Source organism: Suncus etruscus, chromosome 8 (assembly GCF_024139225.1).
Source record: "Suncus etruscus isolate mSunEtr1 chromosome 8, mSunEtr1.pri.cur, whole genome shotgun sequence".
Classification (NCBI taxonomy): Eukaryota; Metazoa; Chordata; class Mammalia; order Eulipotyphla; family Soricidae; genus Suncus; species Suncus etruscus.
Genome location: NC_064855.1, coordinates 63716676 through 63732614, shown reverse-complemented (window position 1 = coordinate 63732614; position 15939 = coordinate 63716676).

Below are 15939 nucleotides of genomic sequence, written 5' to 3'. Positions count from 1 at the left end.
TGGTCCTGGATCGGCTGCTTGCAAGGCAAATGCCGCTGTACTATCTCTCCAGGCCCCAAACCTTAGTCTTACTGGTTTTAGTATTAAAATAGTAGTTTTTTTTCTTTTTTCTTTTCTTTTGTAACTTTATCTGATATCATCAGACTTTTTCTATGAGAAAAAGCAGCCTAATATCTAAGAAGAATTCTTTGAAAATTTTTATCAACACATTTTTTTCAGAATGAAAATACCTTGTGAAATGTTGTAGTACTTATCTTTAATGTTTTTTTTTTAGTGCCAATTCATTATTTGGGAGGATTCTTTCCTTTTGTTGCATATACTAAGCCCACAATAGACAGAAGAATGATTGAAAATAAATGTTTGGGAGACTTGTTAATTTATAAGCTGTATTAAATCACACCCAGGAACCGGCACCATGGATCTCACATTTCCTCCACCATAACCTTGTTTTGAAGTCCACCTAGAAAAATTCGTCACTAGGATGAAAGTTCTCTCCTGTCACCTCTTATCAGAGGCAGGTCCTGATATTAAGTGTATTAAGTGGTGAAGACACCCTGTAAATTTTGCATTTACAGCTAAGAAAAAAAATAAATAAAAGTGAGAGTTTGGAGTCTTGATATCTTCTTTTTAGCATTTATTTATTAGGGGATGTAATGCTGTGTTTTTTTGTCTTTTGCTGCATTAATATATATGTGTGTGTATATATATAATATATATATATATATCTTTATATAAGACTCAACATAAGACTGCTTGAAAACTTCACAATCCAACATATAGAATGACTTGTCTTGGGCAGCATTTGAAGTATGTAAGATTGACCTTCTCCCCAGGATCTGGGCATGCCTGGGTGTTCTTCGGTCTGTTGGGGTTAGAAAATTAGTAAAAGTGTGTGTGTGTGTGTGTGTGTGTGTGTGTGAGAGAGAGAGAGAGAGAGAGAGAGAGAGAGAGAGAGAGAGAAGATTCTATAAAAACAAACAAAATCAAAACCAAAATAAAACCTACAAAAACCAACAGACAAATTAAAAAATGCTAATTTAATAGATACTTTTTCCTCTTACATTGATCAACTCTTTAGTCACCTGATCTTGAAACCTTGTGTTTGCTTTCCCAGAGACTCACTTTGATAATATGATGTTCTACGCATCCCTGTTAGCTGAGCACAAGGTATCTGCCTTGTTTCTTAATCCTTGGCTTCTTACTGTCATGACATGTCTGTCTCCAAAGAGGCTCAGCAGGGCCATCTGGAACCACAGCATGCTCGAAGGCTGCTGCACACTGCCTTCTGGTGAATGCTCTCAGAGTCTGCCCTCCACACTCATGGCCTTTTCAAAGAAGATCCATTTCTGATGCTGCTGTAACAAGCAACCACAATCTCAGGGCCTTCCATGTAACACCTTATGACAGGGAAATGCCTCACTGGGATCAAAGTGTGGGTAAGGTTAGTCCTTTTGGAAGTTCTAGGGAAGAATCCACTTTCTGTCCCTTTCTAACTTTTTTAGGTTGCTTGCCCTCCTGGGTGTGTAACCCCTCTCCTTGCATCTTCCCAGTCACTTTGTCACATCTCCACTCACTCACGTAGAACCCCCTAGCCCTCACTCTTGTAAAAGTCTCTGTGATGACATCAGTTCCATCTAGAAGTAAATAGAATCTCTCTTAGACCCTCTTAGTCACTTAATAACAACTACACAGTTCTTTTGTGACTTCAAGTAACAGACTTAGAGATAAAGAGGTGGTGATGATATGGGGGAGACTCTTATTTCTAATCCTCTGAATCAACATAGCTTCATTTCATTTACATGGGATATGGTCCAGATATGACATGCTGAATTAATAATCAATTCCTAATTCTTTTGGTTCTAGTAGTTCCCAGTAGTTTTGTGAAGTTGGAATTGGATCTTCTCAGGATTTCTTCTTTCTGAATTTGAGTTTCTAATTAGACAACATTAGCAAGTAGAGAGATACATTAGCACAGAGGGTGAGTTGGTATTTTATCCCATGCACTGAATAGTGTTCACAGCTATAGTTCTTTTTTATTTTTTTTTAATTTTTAATTTTTAATTATGAGAACAAAGATGCAAAGAAAGAGGACAAGGTAAAGTTACAGTGGAAGGACAATCACCCATAACATAATTCTCAGAAGTCCCCTTGCTGATATCTTAACTTTGAAATTTTAGCCAATGAACATTAAGATAAATAAGACAGAATCCATGTACAATTACTTTGTCCCTCAGGTCCCCAGATTGTAACACATTACAAGGCAATCTAAAGCCATAAAACTTACGTAACTCCTTAAACATTACAGGCATAGTATTTTTTTTTTACATTTCCATGTACATGCATATTAGCTTAAGTTAACCTCAAATTTTAAGTGGGTTCTTTTTAAGGATTAGAGTCAAAGGAGCACAGTAAAAATGGTGTTAGAGTGGCAATTGTTGTTTGCATAGGCCCACCAAAATATGAGGGACATGGAAAGGAATAACCTTGGCCTAAATACAAAGAGACCCGACCCCCGAAGTTCCCTGGCACAAGACCACTCTAGGCTCCAGGCAAGCTAGATCGTCCAATCCAAGACATTGTCTGTAGTGCCAACACACATTTATTTTTCACACAGTCTCTGTTGTTGGTATCATGTTTCTGTATTAAAGATCCTGGAATCTGCATATTCTACATTGAAGTCAGGATGTGGAGCGTCCTCTCATTTCACCTCACAATCAAAGAGCAATGCAGGGAGCCCTGTCCTGTAAGCAGGTCGTTGTTGTTGTTAAGTCTTCTCAGTGTTAAGGGAAGTCTCTTTTGAGCAGGTTGATGTCTGAGCAGTGTAGGGTCTTCTGTGGTAGAGGATTGCTTCCAGGTGATGTTATAGACAAGCCTGGATGTTTCGTGGATGGCTTCCCTGGTTCAAGGGTGAATGGAAAATGCCCTTTCTTTTGAGGTCTGTGCCAGGTCGTTATGTCAATATTCAGGGTGTAAGGTCCCTTTGCACTACAAGATTTGTGTGTTTCAATCTCTATTAGATAGGATCTTATTTTGTATGTACAGTATTTTCCCATTTTAATATGCCTATGCAAAAAAGCAACAATGCCACGTGGTGGTATTGGTGCATATGGGAGCCATAAGAACAAGTCCAACGATTCCCATGATATGGTTCAATCATAAGCATTAAACTGGGGGACTCTTTCACCAAAATTCCTTGTTAAAAAGCTCATAAAGAGAAGATAAAAAGTGGTTAGAACCATCACTGTATAAGACAACATTTAGTAAGAATTATAGCTGTCAGAGAAAAACCACAAAATATTCTAAAGAAATACGTGTCCATTTTATGTATCTTGAAACGGCTTTGGTCTGTGATTAGGATTGTACAGTATTGAAGTTAAAAAGAGTAATGTAGGTTAGTGACGTTTGGGGGGGGTTAGAGAGTTAAGGAGTAAAAAGAAGCTTTGAAAAGGTGTGGGAAAGGGCAGAATACAAAATGAACATTCTTGATACGCAAAACATAACATAAGGATAAGGAATACTCTTTTTTTATTTAAACACCTTGATTACATACATGATTGTGTTTGGGTTTCAGTCATGTAAAGAACACCACCCATCACCAGTGCAACATTCCCATCACCAATGTCCCAGGTCTCCCTCCTCCCCAAGCGACCCCCGCCTGTACTCTAAACAGGCTCTCCATTTCCCTCATACATTCCCATTATTAGGACAGTTCAAAATGTAGTTATTTCTCTAACTAAACTCATCCCTCTTTGTGGTGAGCTTCCTGAGATGAGCTGGAACTTCCAGCTCTTTTCTCTTTTGTGTCTGAAAATTATTATTGCAAGAATGTCTTTCATTTTTTTTAAAACCCATAGATGAGTGAGACCATTCTGCGTTTCTCTCTCTCTCTCTCTCTCTCTGTGACTTATTTCACTCAGCATAATAGATTCTGTTTACATCCATGTATAGGAAAATTTCATGACTTCATCTCTCCTGACAGCTGCATAATATTCCATTGTGTATATGTACCACGGTTTCTTTAGCCATTCGTCTGTTGAAGGGCATCTTGGTTGTTTCCAGAGTCTTGCTATGGTAAATAGTGCTGCAATGAATATAGGTGTAAGGAATGGGTTTTTGTATTGTATTTTTGTGTTCCTAGGGTATATTCCTAGGAGTGGTATAGCTGGGTCATATGGGAGCTCGATTTCCAGTTTTTGGAGGAATCTCCATATTGCTTTCCATAAAGGTTGAAGAAGACGGCATTCCCACCAGCAGTGGATAAGAGTTCCTTTCTCTCCACATCCCCGCCAACACTGTTTATTCTCATTTTTTTGTGATGTGTGCCATTCTCTGTGGTGTGAGGTGGTATCTCATCGTTGTTTTGATTTGCATCTCCCTGATGATTAGTGATGTGGAGCACTTTTTCATGTGTCTTTTGGCCATGTGTATTTCTTCTTTGTCAAAGTGTTTGTTCATTTCTTCTCCCCATTTTTTGATGGGATTAGATGTTTTTTTCTTGTAAAGTTCTGTCAGTGCCTTGTATATTTTGGAGATTAGCCCCTTATCTGATGGGTATTGGGTGAATAGTTTCTCCCACTCAGTAGGTGGCTCTTGTATCCTGGGCACTATTTCGTTTGAGGTGCAGAAGCTTCTCAGCTTAATATATTCCCATCTGTTAATCTCTGCTTTCACTTGCTTGGAGAGTGCAGTTTCCTCCTTAAATATGCCTGTAATGTCCTGGAGTGTTTTGCCTATGTGCTGTTCTATATATCTTATGGTTTTGGGGCTGATATCGAGGTCTTTAATCCATTTGGATTTTACCTTCGTACATGATGTTAGCTGGGGGTCTAAGTTTAATTTTTTGCAAGTGGCTATCCAGTTGTGCCAACACCACTTGTTGAAGAGGCTTTCCCTGCTCCATTTAGGATTTCCTGCTCCTTTATCAAAAATTAGGTGATTTTATGTCTGGGGAACATTTTCTGAGTATTCAAGCCTATTCCATTGATCTGAGGGCCTGTCCTTATTCCAATACCATGCTGTTTTGATAACTATTGCTTTGTAGTACACTTTTGAAGTTGGGGAAAGTAATTCCTCCCATATTCTTTTTCCCAATGATTGCTTTAGCTATTTGAGGGTGTTTGTTGTATTAAATAATTAAGGATGGGGCTGGATGGCGATGGATGGAGGTGGATTTCTCTGTCTGCCATCCCAGGCCACTTGGCTCAGCAACCCCCATGCAGCCAGCGAGTCGCCCAGGTGAAATCACTCACTCACAGGCAGGCTTCAGGAAGAATCATCTTTATTTAGGCCCTAGCCACCACATGTGTGTGGCCTACTCATAACCTTTCAAGCATACAGCCATTCTAGGCTTGCCCTGCATCTTATCCTCTTTCAGCCATCTCCCTCAGAGAGCCCAGCAGGGCCAAAAGGCAAAAGCCCCTTAATCCCCTGGCTTCCGGGTTTATCTACCTATTCCAAGACCCCTCCCAGGAATGGGCCGGGTCTTCCAGGTAAAGTATCTGGTTCCCAAGACCCCTCCCAGAAACGGGTGGGTCTCAGATAGGTACCCTACAGGTGTTTATTGTTCCAAATGAATTTCAAAAGTGCCTGATCCACTTCTTTGAAGAATGTCATGGGTATCTTTAGAGGGATCGCATTAAATCTGTATAATGCCTTGGGGAGTATTGCCATTTTGATGATGTTAATCCTGCCAATCCATGAGCAGGGTATGCGTTTCCATTTCCGCGTGTCCTCTCTTATTTCTTGGAGCAGAGTTTTATAGTTTTCTTTGTATAGGTCCTTCACATTTTTAGTCAAGTTGATTCCAAGATATTTGAGTTTGTGTGGCACTATTGTGAATGGGGTTGTTTTCTTAATGTCCATTTCATCCTTATTACTATTGGTGTATAGAAAGGCCATTGATATTTGTTGTTAATTTTGTAGCCTGCCACCTTGCTATATGAGTCTATTATTTCTAGAAGCTTTTTGGTAGAGTCTTTAGGGTTTTCTAAGTAGAGTATCATGTCATCTGCAAACAGTGAGAGCTTGACTTCTTCCTTTCCTATCTGGATTCCCTTGATATCTTTTTCTTGCCAAATCGCTATAGCAATTACTTCCAGTGCTATTGAATAGGAGTGGTGAGAGAAGACAGCCTTGTCTTGTGCCAGAATTTAGAGGGAAGGCTTTTAGTTTTTCTCCATTGAGGATAATATTTGCTACTGGCTTGTGGTAGATGGCCTTAACTATATTGAGAAAGGTTCCTTCCATTCCCATCTTGCTGAGAGTTTTGATCAAGAATGGGTGTTGGACCTTATCAAATGCTTTCTCTGCATCTATTGATATGATCATGTGGTTTTTATTTTTCTTGTTATTGATGTTGTGTATTATGTTGATAGATTTACAGATGTTAAACCACTTTTGCATTCCTGGGATGAAACCTACTTGATCGTAGTGGATGATCTTCTTAATGAGGCATTGAATCCTATTTGCGAGGATTTTCTTGAGGATCTTTGCATCTGCATTCATCAGCGATATTGGTCTGTAATTTTCTTTTTTGGTAGCATCTCTGTTTGGTTTAGGTATCAAGGTGATGTTGGCTTCATAAAAGCTATTTGGAAGTGTTTCTGTTTGTTCAATTTCATGAAAGAGTCTTGCCAGGATTGGTAGTAGTTCCTCTTGGAAAGTTTGAAAGAATTCATTAGTGAATCCATCTGGGCCTGGGCTTTTGTTTTTGGGCAGACATTTGATTACCGTTTTAATTTCATCAATGGTGATGGGGGTGTTTAGATATGCTACATCCTCTTCCTTCAACCGTGGAAGATTATAAGAGTCCAAGAATTTATCCATTTCTTCCAGGTTCTCATTTTTAGTGGTGTAGAGTTTCTCAAAGTAGTTTCTGATTACCCTTTGAATCTCTTTCATATCAGTAGTGATCTCTCCTTTTTCATTCCTAATACGAGTTATCAAGTTTCTCTCTCTCTTTCTTTGTTAGGTTTGCCAGTGGTCTATCAATATTGTTTATTTTTTCAAAGAACCATCTTCTGCTTTCGTTGATCTTTTGGATTGTTTTTTGGGTTTTCACTTCATTGATTTCTGCTCTCAACTTTGTTATTTCCTTCTGTCTTCCTATTTTTGGGTCCTTTTGTTGAGCACTTTCTAGGTCTATTAGCTGTGTCATTAAGCTACTCAGGTAAGCTCTTTCTTCCTTCCTGATGTGTTCTTGCAAAGCTATAAATTTTCCTCTCAGTACTGCTTTTGCTGTGTCCCATAAGTTCTGATAGTTTGTGTCTTTATTGTCATTTGTTTCCAGGAACCTTTAGATTTCCTCCTTGATTTCATCTCGAACCCACTGGTTATTGAGTATGAGGCTGTTTAACGTCCAGGTGTTAAAGTTTTTCTTCTGAGTCCCTTTGGAATTCACAAATAATTTCAGAGCCTTGTGTTCAGTGAAGGTAGTCTGCAAAATTTCTATTCTCTTGATATTATGGAGGTATGTTTTATGTGCCAGCATATAGTCTATCCTGGAGAATGTCCCATGTACATTGGAGAAAAATGTGTATCCAGGTTTCTGGGGATGGAGTGTCCTATATATATCCACTAGGCCTCTTTCTTCCATTTCTCTCCTCAGGTCTAGTATATTCTTGTTGGGTTTCAGTCTGGTTGACTTATTCAGTGTTGACAAAGCCATGTTAAGGTCCCCCACAATTATTGTGTTGTTATTGATATTATTTTTCAGATTTGTCAACAATTGTATTAAATATTTTGCTGGCCCCTCATTCTGTTCATATATGTTTAGGAGAGTTATTTCTTCCTGCTCTACATACCCCTTGATTAATATAAATATCCTTCTTTGTCCCTCACAACCTTCCTGAGTATAAAGTTTGCATTATCTGATATTCGTATGGCCACTCCAGCTTTTTTATGGGTGTTGTTTGCTTGGATAATTTTTCTCCAGCCTTTTATTTTGAGTCTATGTTTGTTCTGACTATTCAGGTGCGTTTCTTGTAGGCAGCAGAAGGTTGGATTGAGTTTTTTGATCCATTTAGCCACTCTGTGTCTCTGGACTGGTGCATTTAGTCCATTGACGTTGAGAGAAAGAATTGTCCTGGGATTTAATGCCATCTTTATATCAAAATTTGGTGTGTCTTTTGGTTAGTCTTGTCTTAAATTAGGTCTTTCAGTTTTTCTCTTAAGACTGGTTTTGAGGGGCCGGGCGGTGGCGCTGGAGGTAAGGTGCCTGCCTTGCCTGCGCTAGCCTAGGACGGACCGCGGTTCGATCCCCCGGCGTCCTATATGGTCCCCCAAGAAGCCAGGAGCAACTTCTGAGTGCATAGCCAGGAGTAACCCTTGAGCGTCACAGGGTGTGGCCCAAAAACCAAAAAAAAAAAAAAAAAAAAAAAGACTGGTTTTGAGTCTGTAAAGTTTCTGAGCTGTTTTTTGTCTGTGAAACCATGTAGTCTTCCGTCAATTTGGAAGGTGAGTTTTGCTGGGTATAGTATTCTGGGTGAAGCATTCATTTCATTCAGTCTTGTCACAATATCCCACCACTGCTTTCTGGCATTGAGTGTTTCTGGTGACAGGTCTGCTGTAAATCTCAAGGATGCTTGCTTGAACGTAATTTCTTCTTTTGATCTTGCTGTTTTCAGAATTCTGTCTCTCTCTGTGAGATTTGTCATTGTGACTAGGATGTGTCTTGGGATGGTTTTTCTGGGGTCTCTTTTGGTTGGTACTCTTCGAGCATGCAGGATTTGATCACATATATTCTTTAGCTTTGGAAGTTTCTCTTTAATGATATTCTTGACCATTGATTCTTCCTCGAAATTTTCTTCCTGGGTCTCTGGGACTCCAATGATTCTTAAGTTGTTTCTGTTCATCTTATCATAGACTTCTATTTTCATCTTTTCCCATTCTTTGACTAATTTTTCTATTGTCTGCTCATTTGCTTTAAGTTTTTTTTTCCAATCTCTCCTGCTGTATGGAATTGTTATGTATCTCATCTTCCACAGCACCAAGTCTATTCTCAGCTTCTGATACCCTGTCCCAGAGCTTATCCATTTTGTCATTCACTTCGTTTACTGACTTTTTCAGGCCTGTTAGTTGACATGTTATTTCAGTTTGGAGTTTTGTGATTTCTGTCTTCATATTTTCTTGGTTCATATTAGTGTTCTTTTCAACTGTATCCATGGTTTCTTTGAGTTCTTTGAGCATCTTCCATATTGCTAGTCTAAAGTCCATATCTTAGAGGTTGATTAGTTGGTTGGTCATTATCTGGTCCTCAGAATTGTCATCTTCATTCTCTATGTCTGATGCTGGCCTGCGTTGTTTCCCCATTGACACACTTGTATTGTGGGTTTTTCTACGTGTTGTGGTGGTATTCATTGGCTATGTGATGCAGGCAGCACACTCCTCTGGCTCCGCCCTTTCTGGATGGGCTGACTTGCCTCTAAGGGAGGGGAGTCCTCCGTGGATGAAGCCTCACACTGGATCAAATCTTAGGCCCGAGCATGCAACAGAGAAGACAGTCCGGAGAGAAATGCTTGCTTCTATGATATAGCACAGTTCTTAATGCGATTTTTTCTTCTTGTTGCGATAGTGTTCTTTTCTTAGAAAGAGTACATGGCCGCGTAGCGAAGCAAAGCGGCTGTGCTCTGCTGGAGCCTCTTTTCGCCCCACTCCCAAGAGTTTCACTCAACAGGACAATAGACAGACATACACAGTTAGCACTCACAGTTTTTCACAGTTGGGCCCCACTGGGCAGGCGTAGTTTTGTGGATTTTCCCCGCCTGTTGTCCCAAACAGGGGATCCGGCTTCTGCAAAAGCTTGCCGATTTTTATGTTCTCAGGAATACTCTTAATACATAAAATGCACGCGGGTGCTTGTGCCCCTGCGTGGTTCTGTAGTTTTTGGATGCATAGGGACGAATTTGTCACCCCCCTCACCCCAGGGCCCAATTAACCAGGCGTGGCCCTAAAGACCAGCCTGGTGTGGGGGATCTCAGTCCCCTGGACTAAGTGGTCAGCCCAGGGGGCCTATGGCTAGCTGTCCTGCGCAGAGCCCCCAACATACCAGTCGAAGACACCCAGAATTCCTGGCATGTGGAGTGTTCTGAGCCCAGCCCTGCCTCTGTAATTTTTGGATGCATAGGGAGGAATTTGTCACTCCTCCCCCCAGGGCCCAATTAACCAGGCGTGGCCCTGAAGACCCACCTGGAGTGGGGGATCTCGGTTCCCTGGAATTAGTGGTCAGCCCAGGGGGCCTAAGGCTAGCTGTCCTGCCCAGAGCCCCCAACATATCAGTCGAAGACACGCAGAATTCCTGGCATGTGGAGTGTTCTGAGCCCAGCCCTGCCTCTGTAGTTTTTGGATGCATAGGGAGGAATTTGTCACCCCCTCCCCCCAGGGCCCGATTAACCAGGTGTGGCCCTGAAGACCCGCCTGGAGTGGGGGATCTCGGTCCCCTGGACTAAGTGGTCAGCCCAGGGGGCCTATGGCTAGCTGTCCTGCCCAGAGCCCCCAACATACCAGTCGAAGACACCCAGAAGTCCTCACAGCCATAGTTCTTTATGCACTTTTGAATCCTGTGTTAGAATGAAAGACTGTGAGCTGGGAAACTGGGAGACTGGATACTGCAGAGAAGGATTAGAGCCTGAGGCTATGTTAAGAATATAAAATGATAACAGGAAAAGTGAAAATTTATTTAATTTAAAAATATATGAACAGCCACACTTGTTCAGAACTCTTCCAGGCCCCAAGAGAGGAACTCAAGTTTTTTTACCTAGCACCAAGAGAACACAGAATTTCTTTAGAGCTTTCTAATTTTGGGGTAAAGTAATAGGTACCAAACAATCACACACTTCATGCCTGCTAAAACACAGCCGAGAGTCAGGTCATGAATAATGCTCTGAAGTCAAACAGAAAGCTAGAGACAGGAGAGGTGGGAATGGAGTTTTAGTGGGAGAAAGCTCCTCTGTGGTGGTGATATTTGGATAGAGACCAGAATGTGTGGCTAAGTGAGATCAAAGGACAGGCCAGACACAAAAAGAAACCAATTATAAAAGCTTGTCGAGGCAGGAAGAAGGGCATCAGGCAATTGGAATCAGCAGAAAGGAGGATGCCCAGAGGTTCCAACAGGATATAGCTGGAGAACAACATAGTCTAATATACTTTCTCAAGAATGATTCTCAACTTTGGGTGAGGATTTGACTTTAGAGGCCAGAAAGGAAAGTTAAGAAACCAGTTGGGTAGGTCCACCATGTTCCAAACTAGAGCTAGTTGTGACTGCAGCTTGAATGAAAAGAATATGGCAAATGAAGATAACTGCTTAGGTTTAGTATAAACCCTGGAGGTGTAAAAGATAGTACAGGGGCTAAGGCACTTGCTTTGCAGAGCCAATCTCAGTTAATCCCTGGCATGCACATATTCCCCTGAGCCCTGTGAAGAGAGATCCCTGAGTGTAGAGTCAGGAGTAAGCCCTCAGCACAGCTGGATGGAAGCCAACACCTACCTTCCCAACACTCTCAAAACAAAGCAAACAAAAAATCCAAACACCATAAAGCAAAAAGGGATAAACTCAAAGTGGATATGCCATATTGAAGCTGGCTATGGATTAGATATGAAGAAAGGGGTGGTGGCACCAGAAATGGCATCAGATGCCAAAGGCACCAGAGTATTTTTTAATTTAATTTTTATTTTGATCATAGTGGCTTACATATTGTTGACAATAATATTTTAGGTACATATTTACATAAAATCAGGGGGAATTTCCATCACCAATTTGTCCTCCCTACACCTCCGTTTTTGTCCTACCTTCCATATGCTCTTCCCTCACCCCCAGGGCTGCCAGAATATGTTGTCCCCTCTGTATCTAGCCTAATACTTAGTAGTCTTGCACCTGTTTGGTCCTGGTGCCTCCCTTATTTCCCCCTCTAACTGGGGGGCAGGACTAGCTAGTTCAAGTTATGTGGTTTTGTTTGAAGAAGAGAAAAGTAATAAACTGGGGTAAAAGTCTAATATGCAGAAAATAAGCGGAATTCTTCTAGAGGGTCTCATCATCGGTTTGAGAGACGAAGGAGAAAAAGGTGAAACATTCCACCAGTACAAAAAGAAGTGTCAAATATCCAGTGAGGACTCCAACAATAATGCTAAGCACCACCACCACCACCACCACAACAACAACAAAAAAAACCCAGCCACGGTCTTGAGATAAGAAACATGGCAGAGCCCATAAAGAAAGAAAGGAAAAGAAAAGAAAAAAAAAAGTGTAAATGGGGGCAACAGCTTCAATAACCACACCAAAACAAAGAAATCAACCAAAAATAGATAGGTAAATAAAAATAATGATAATAAATGAAGATAAAAATAATATATAAAAAGATAAACAATATTTTGTGTTTTGTTTCTTTCCCTCCTGCCCTGGCACAGTAAATATTGGGGTCATTCCAAAAGAAATTCACTTGGCCTAAGAGATATGGGTTTCTCCGCCCTTGGAGTATATTGTCACGGGATCAACTATAGACTCTGTTCAGGATCCTTTACTCTCCCCTTGGTGCTTTTGTGCTGTTTGGAAGACTTCTGCTCCATCCTGGGTGATACAATCAGACCTCTGTATCTATCTATCTCAGTATCTGCACAGTTCCAGGGATGGGACTTATGATGAAGTCAGTCTTTGTGATTCTAGAAGTTTTGTTCCCTCAGTGTCATTTTAATCCATCTTCTGTGGTTGGTGGTCTTGGTCTTTGCACTAAACCTAGGATGGCACCTAGGATAGCGTCTTTCTTTGTGTTTCCAGAAGCCCCATTCCGTTACAATTGTCTCTGCCGGACCTTTGGAACTGGGGAAGGCACCAGAGTATTTTACAATGAGTAAATATGACTTAAAATGAGGCACCACAATCCCAAAGCACCAGAAGTTTTATTTATTAAACCATTAAATTAAACTATTAAATAATTTATTAAATTAAAAAGGTAGGGCTCACTGACAAAGATTTGAGGAATGTGAGGTAGGGACTGGAAACCTCTAGTCTAAACTATTAGTTTAGAGGCTGCTGTTAGGCTCATCCAGTAGGTAGCTCAGTTTAGGGGTTTAGAAGGAGCTGGAGGCAGAAAGCTGGGTACAAGGATGAGGGGAAATGCTGTGACCAAGTTATTTGGAGGAGAGAGGAATTCAAGAGTTGGGTGCAGTGCATCTCAAGATGTAGCTAAGCAGCAAGAAAAAAGTATGAGGAAAGACTTCAAAGCTGGGAGACAGGGTACAGAGAGCAAGAAGGGCTGCAAAGGCAAAGCCAAATGAGACAGGCTGCTGAGAACTGGACTTCAAATGAGAGTCCATGCCCACTTAGCAGTTGGGCCCCCATTGTGCCTTGTCTCTGGGCTTTTTTATTGATCAAGATAGCTGAAGGCTGTGGCCAGGCTCCCTGGATCTTGCTGGCAGTACAGTATCTTTACACAACTAACGGGCCTCTGAAAGTGCTCTTCCAGCCTTCCTCAGTCTTCTTATCCAGTCCTGTGAGGGCCTCTGTAGGTCCTTGGATGGGGAATAGGCAACTCTGAGCCTCCTTTTTCTCAAATCTGCATTGGTATTGTATGTCTAGAACTCAACTATGAGTAACTTTCAAGCCGCTTTAATAAAATAGGAATTAAAAAAGAATAAAACACATATAAGATATTAAAAAGAAAAAAGAAACCAAAAATCCCTGAAACAAATGTTCATTAGGTATGCTTGCTCACCTGGACAGCCATTCCCCAAGAGCCTACCCCTATTTTATACTGAGGAGAATGGGACCCCTCAATGGGGAAATAAATGGCTGTTTCATGACTAATGGTCCTGCCCAATAAGCCAAGTTTCCCTCCAGGATTAATGTGATTAATGTGTAGCAGAGTTGGGGGTGTTGGTAGTGGTTGATGGTAGCATAAGCAATGACTGTTTCTATGTGGTTATTTGGTCACACGGTGGCGCTCATAGCCTAACAATTCTCAAATCTGTCTCAGAAAATGTTCTAGAAAGACACCAGAGTTGCTTGCATGGATGTCTCCATTAGGGAAGATGCTGGCTCAGCTGGGTTCATTACCTGATTGTGATACTGTAGGAAGAATTTTGGTTCTTGCCTGTATCCTCAGAACTCAAGGGAAGGCTCTGAGTTAAAAGACTCAATAGTTCCCTCCTTCAAAGCCCATTTCCACAGCTTTGGTTTTATTTTCTCCAAACTTTGCACTAACTCCATATAAAGTAAAACTCTTTTGTATCCAAGCATTGTTAAAAATAATAGGGACCACCTAAACAAACACTTACTATCCTAAAATAATTTTTATTTTCTTTTAAAGATGCCACCTTTGTGTAAAGATGCACTTTGTCTATAATGAGGCATGGTCAAAACAAATTAATACGACTTAGTTGGCTTGGCATTGTGAACAGTTAGAAGCTGCACCTCCTGATTTCTGGAAAACTCCTGAAGATAGTGACTGAGGTGCCACTCTGCTGTTTTCAGGTGCTCAAGTCCTAATTATGGAAAAAAAAAAGATTTCTGAAAGAAATCTGTCTTTCTCTAAGCTCAAAGACACCTTTTTCCATGACACCATCTTTCCATGTGTGATGAATCCTATCTCGGGAGAAAATCCAAGCCAACCCAGTCTTGTCACTGGTGTTGAGGAAGCTGAAGTCTCTTTTTTTTCCCCCCAAACTCCTTTGGTGCCTCATTCAGATTGTGCCTGTCATGGTCATGCCATGCCATGGACAGAGACAGGAGCTACTTTCCCTCTATCTTTTCAGCGTGCACGCTCACGTGGGTACACACACACACACACACACACACACACACACACACACACACACACACACACACACACACACAAAGTCCATCTCTTCTACATCCAGTTTCCTCTTATCCACTCAGGGGAACACTAGCTAATTTTTTAGCCGAAGGAATAGATACCACGTTCATTTTGGCTGCAGTTTCTAAAGCTATAGCCAAAATGAACAAGAATTTCGACACCTGGCAGGCCTGTGGTGGGGGTGGGGGTCGAAGTTTTTTGATTTTAAGAGTCACTGGGAATCCAACAGTTTGACCACATCCTCCTCTTCCCTTCTCCCTGCACTCACCTCAGGTTCCTATGCTTCAGGCCCCAAATGAAGCCAGGAAGAGGTAAAGTGACCTCAGGAGTAGGTCGGCTACAGAGTCAGTTGCCCAAAAACAAACAGACTAAAACCAGATCAGGGATCTGTGTCATCAAAGAAGGTTTTGTTCCCCACCCCCACCCCCCGGCACTCTTTTTCTCCCCCTCTCCCTTTTATTTCTTTTCTCTTATTAAGGGACAAGTTTGGGGCGGGTGAGATGGCGCTAGAGGTAAGGTGTCTGCCTTGCAAGCGCTAGCCAAGGAAGAACCCGGTTCGATCCCCCGGCGTCCCATGTGGTCCCCCCAAGCCAGGGGCAATTTCTAAGCGCTTAGCCAGGAGTAACCCCTGAGCATCAAATGGGTGTGGCCCACAAAACCAAAAAAAAAAAAAGGGACAAGTTTCCCTTGCATAAACTTCCCGGGGCCAGATGAAAAGAGAAGGTCACTGATCCCCACTGCCCATGAAACACAGACCACAGAGCTAAAAGGGTCCATCAGGGACTGAGCATCAAGCTTAAAATGTGTATTTCAGGAGCCAGGAGTTCACATGGGGTCTTCTCATCTGGAGAATGATATCTGACTCTCTGAGAGAGCAGGCTGTCTTACAAGGTAATGAGCCTATGGGAGGAGAGAACAGTCAGTGAATGTGAGGTTCAAGGGTAAATTTAACTGATCTAGGGAGAGAGCAATCAGAATCATGGGGTGGAGGGACTGAGTGAGCAGGAACTTTTGGTGATGATTTGAGGACCCAATTTTCTATTAGCACCTGCATGGTTTATTCAAGGAAAAGCCAAGGCTCCAAGGTTTTCTGTTTTTGTTTGTTTGTTTGTTTGTTTTTTGTCGTTGTTGTTGT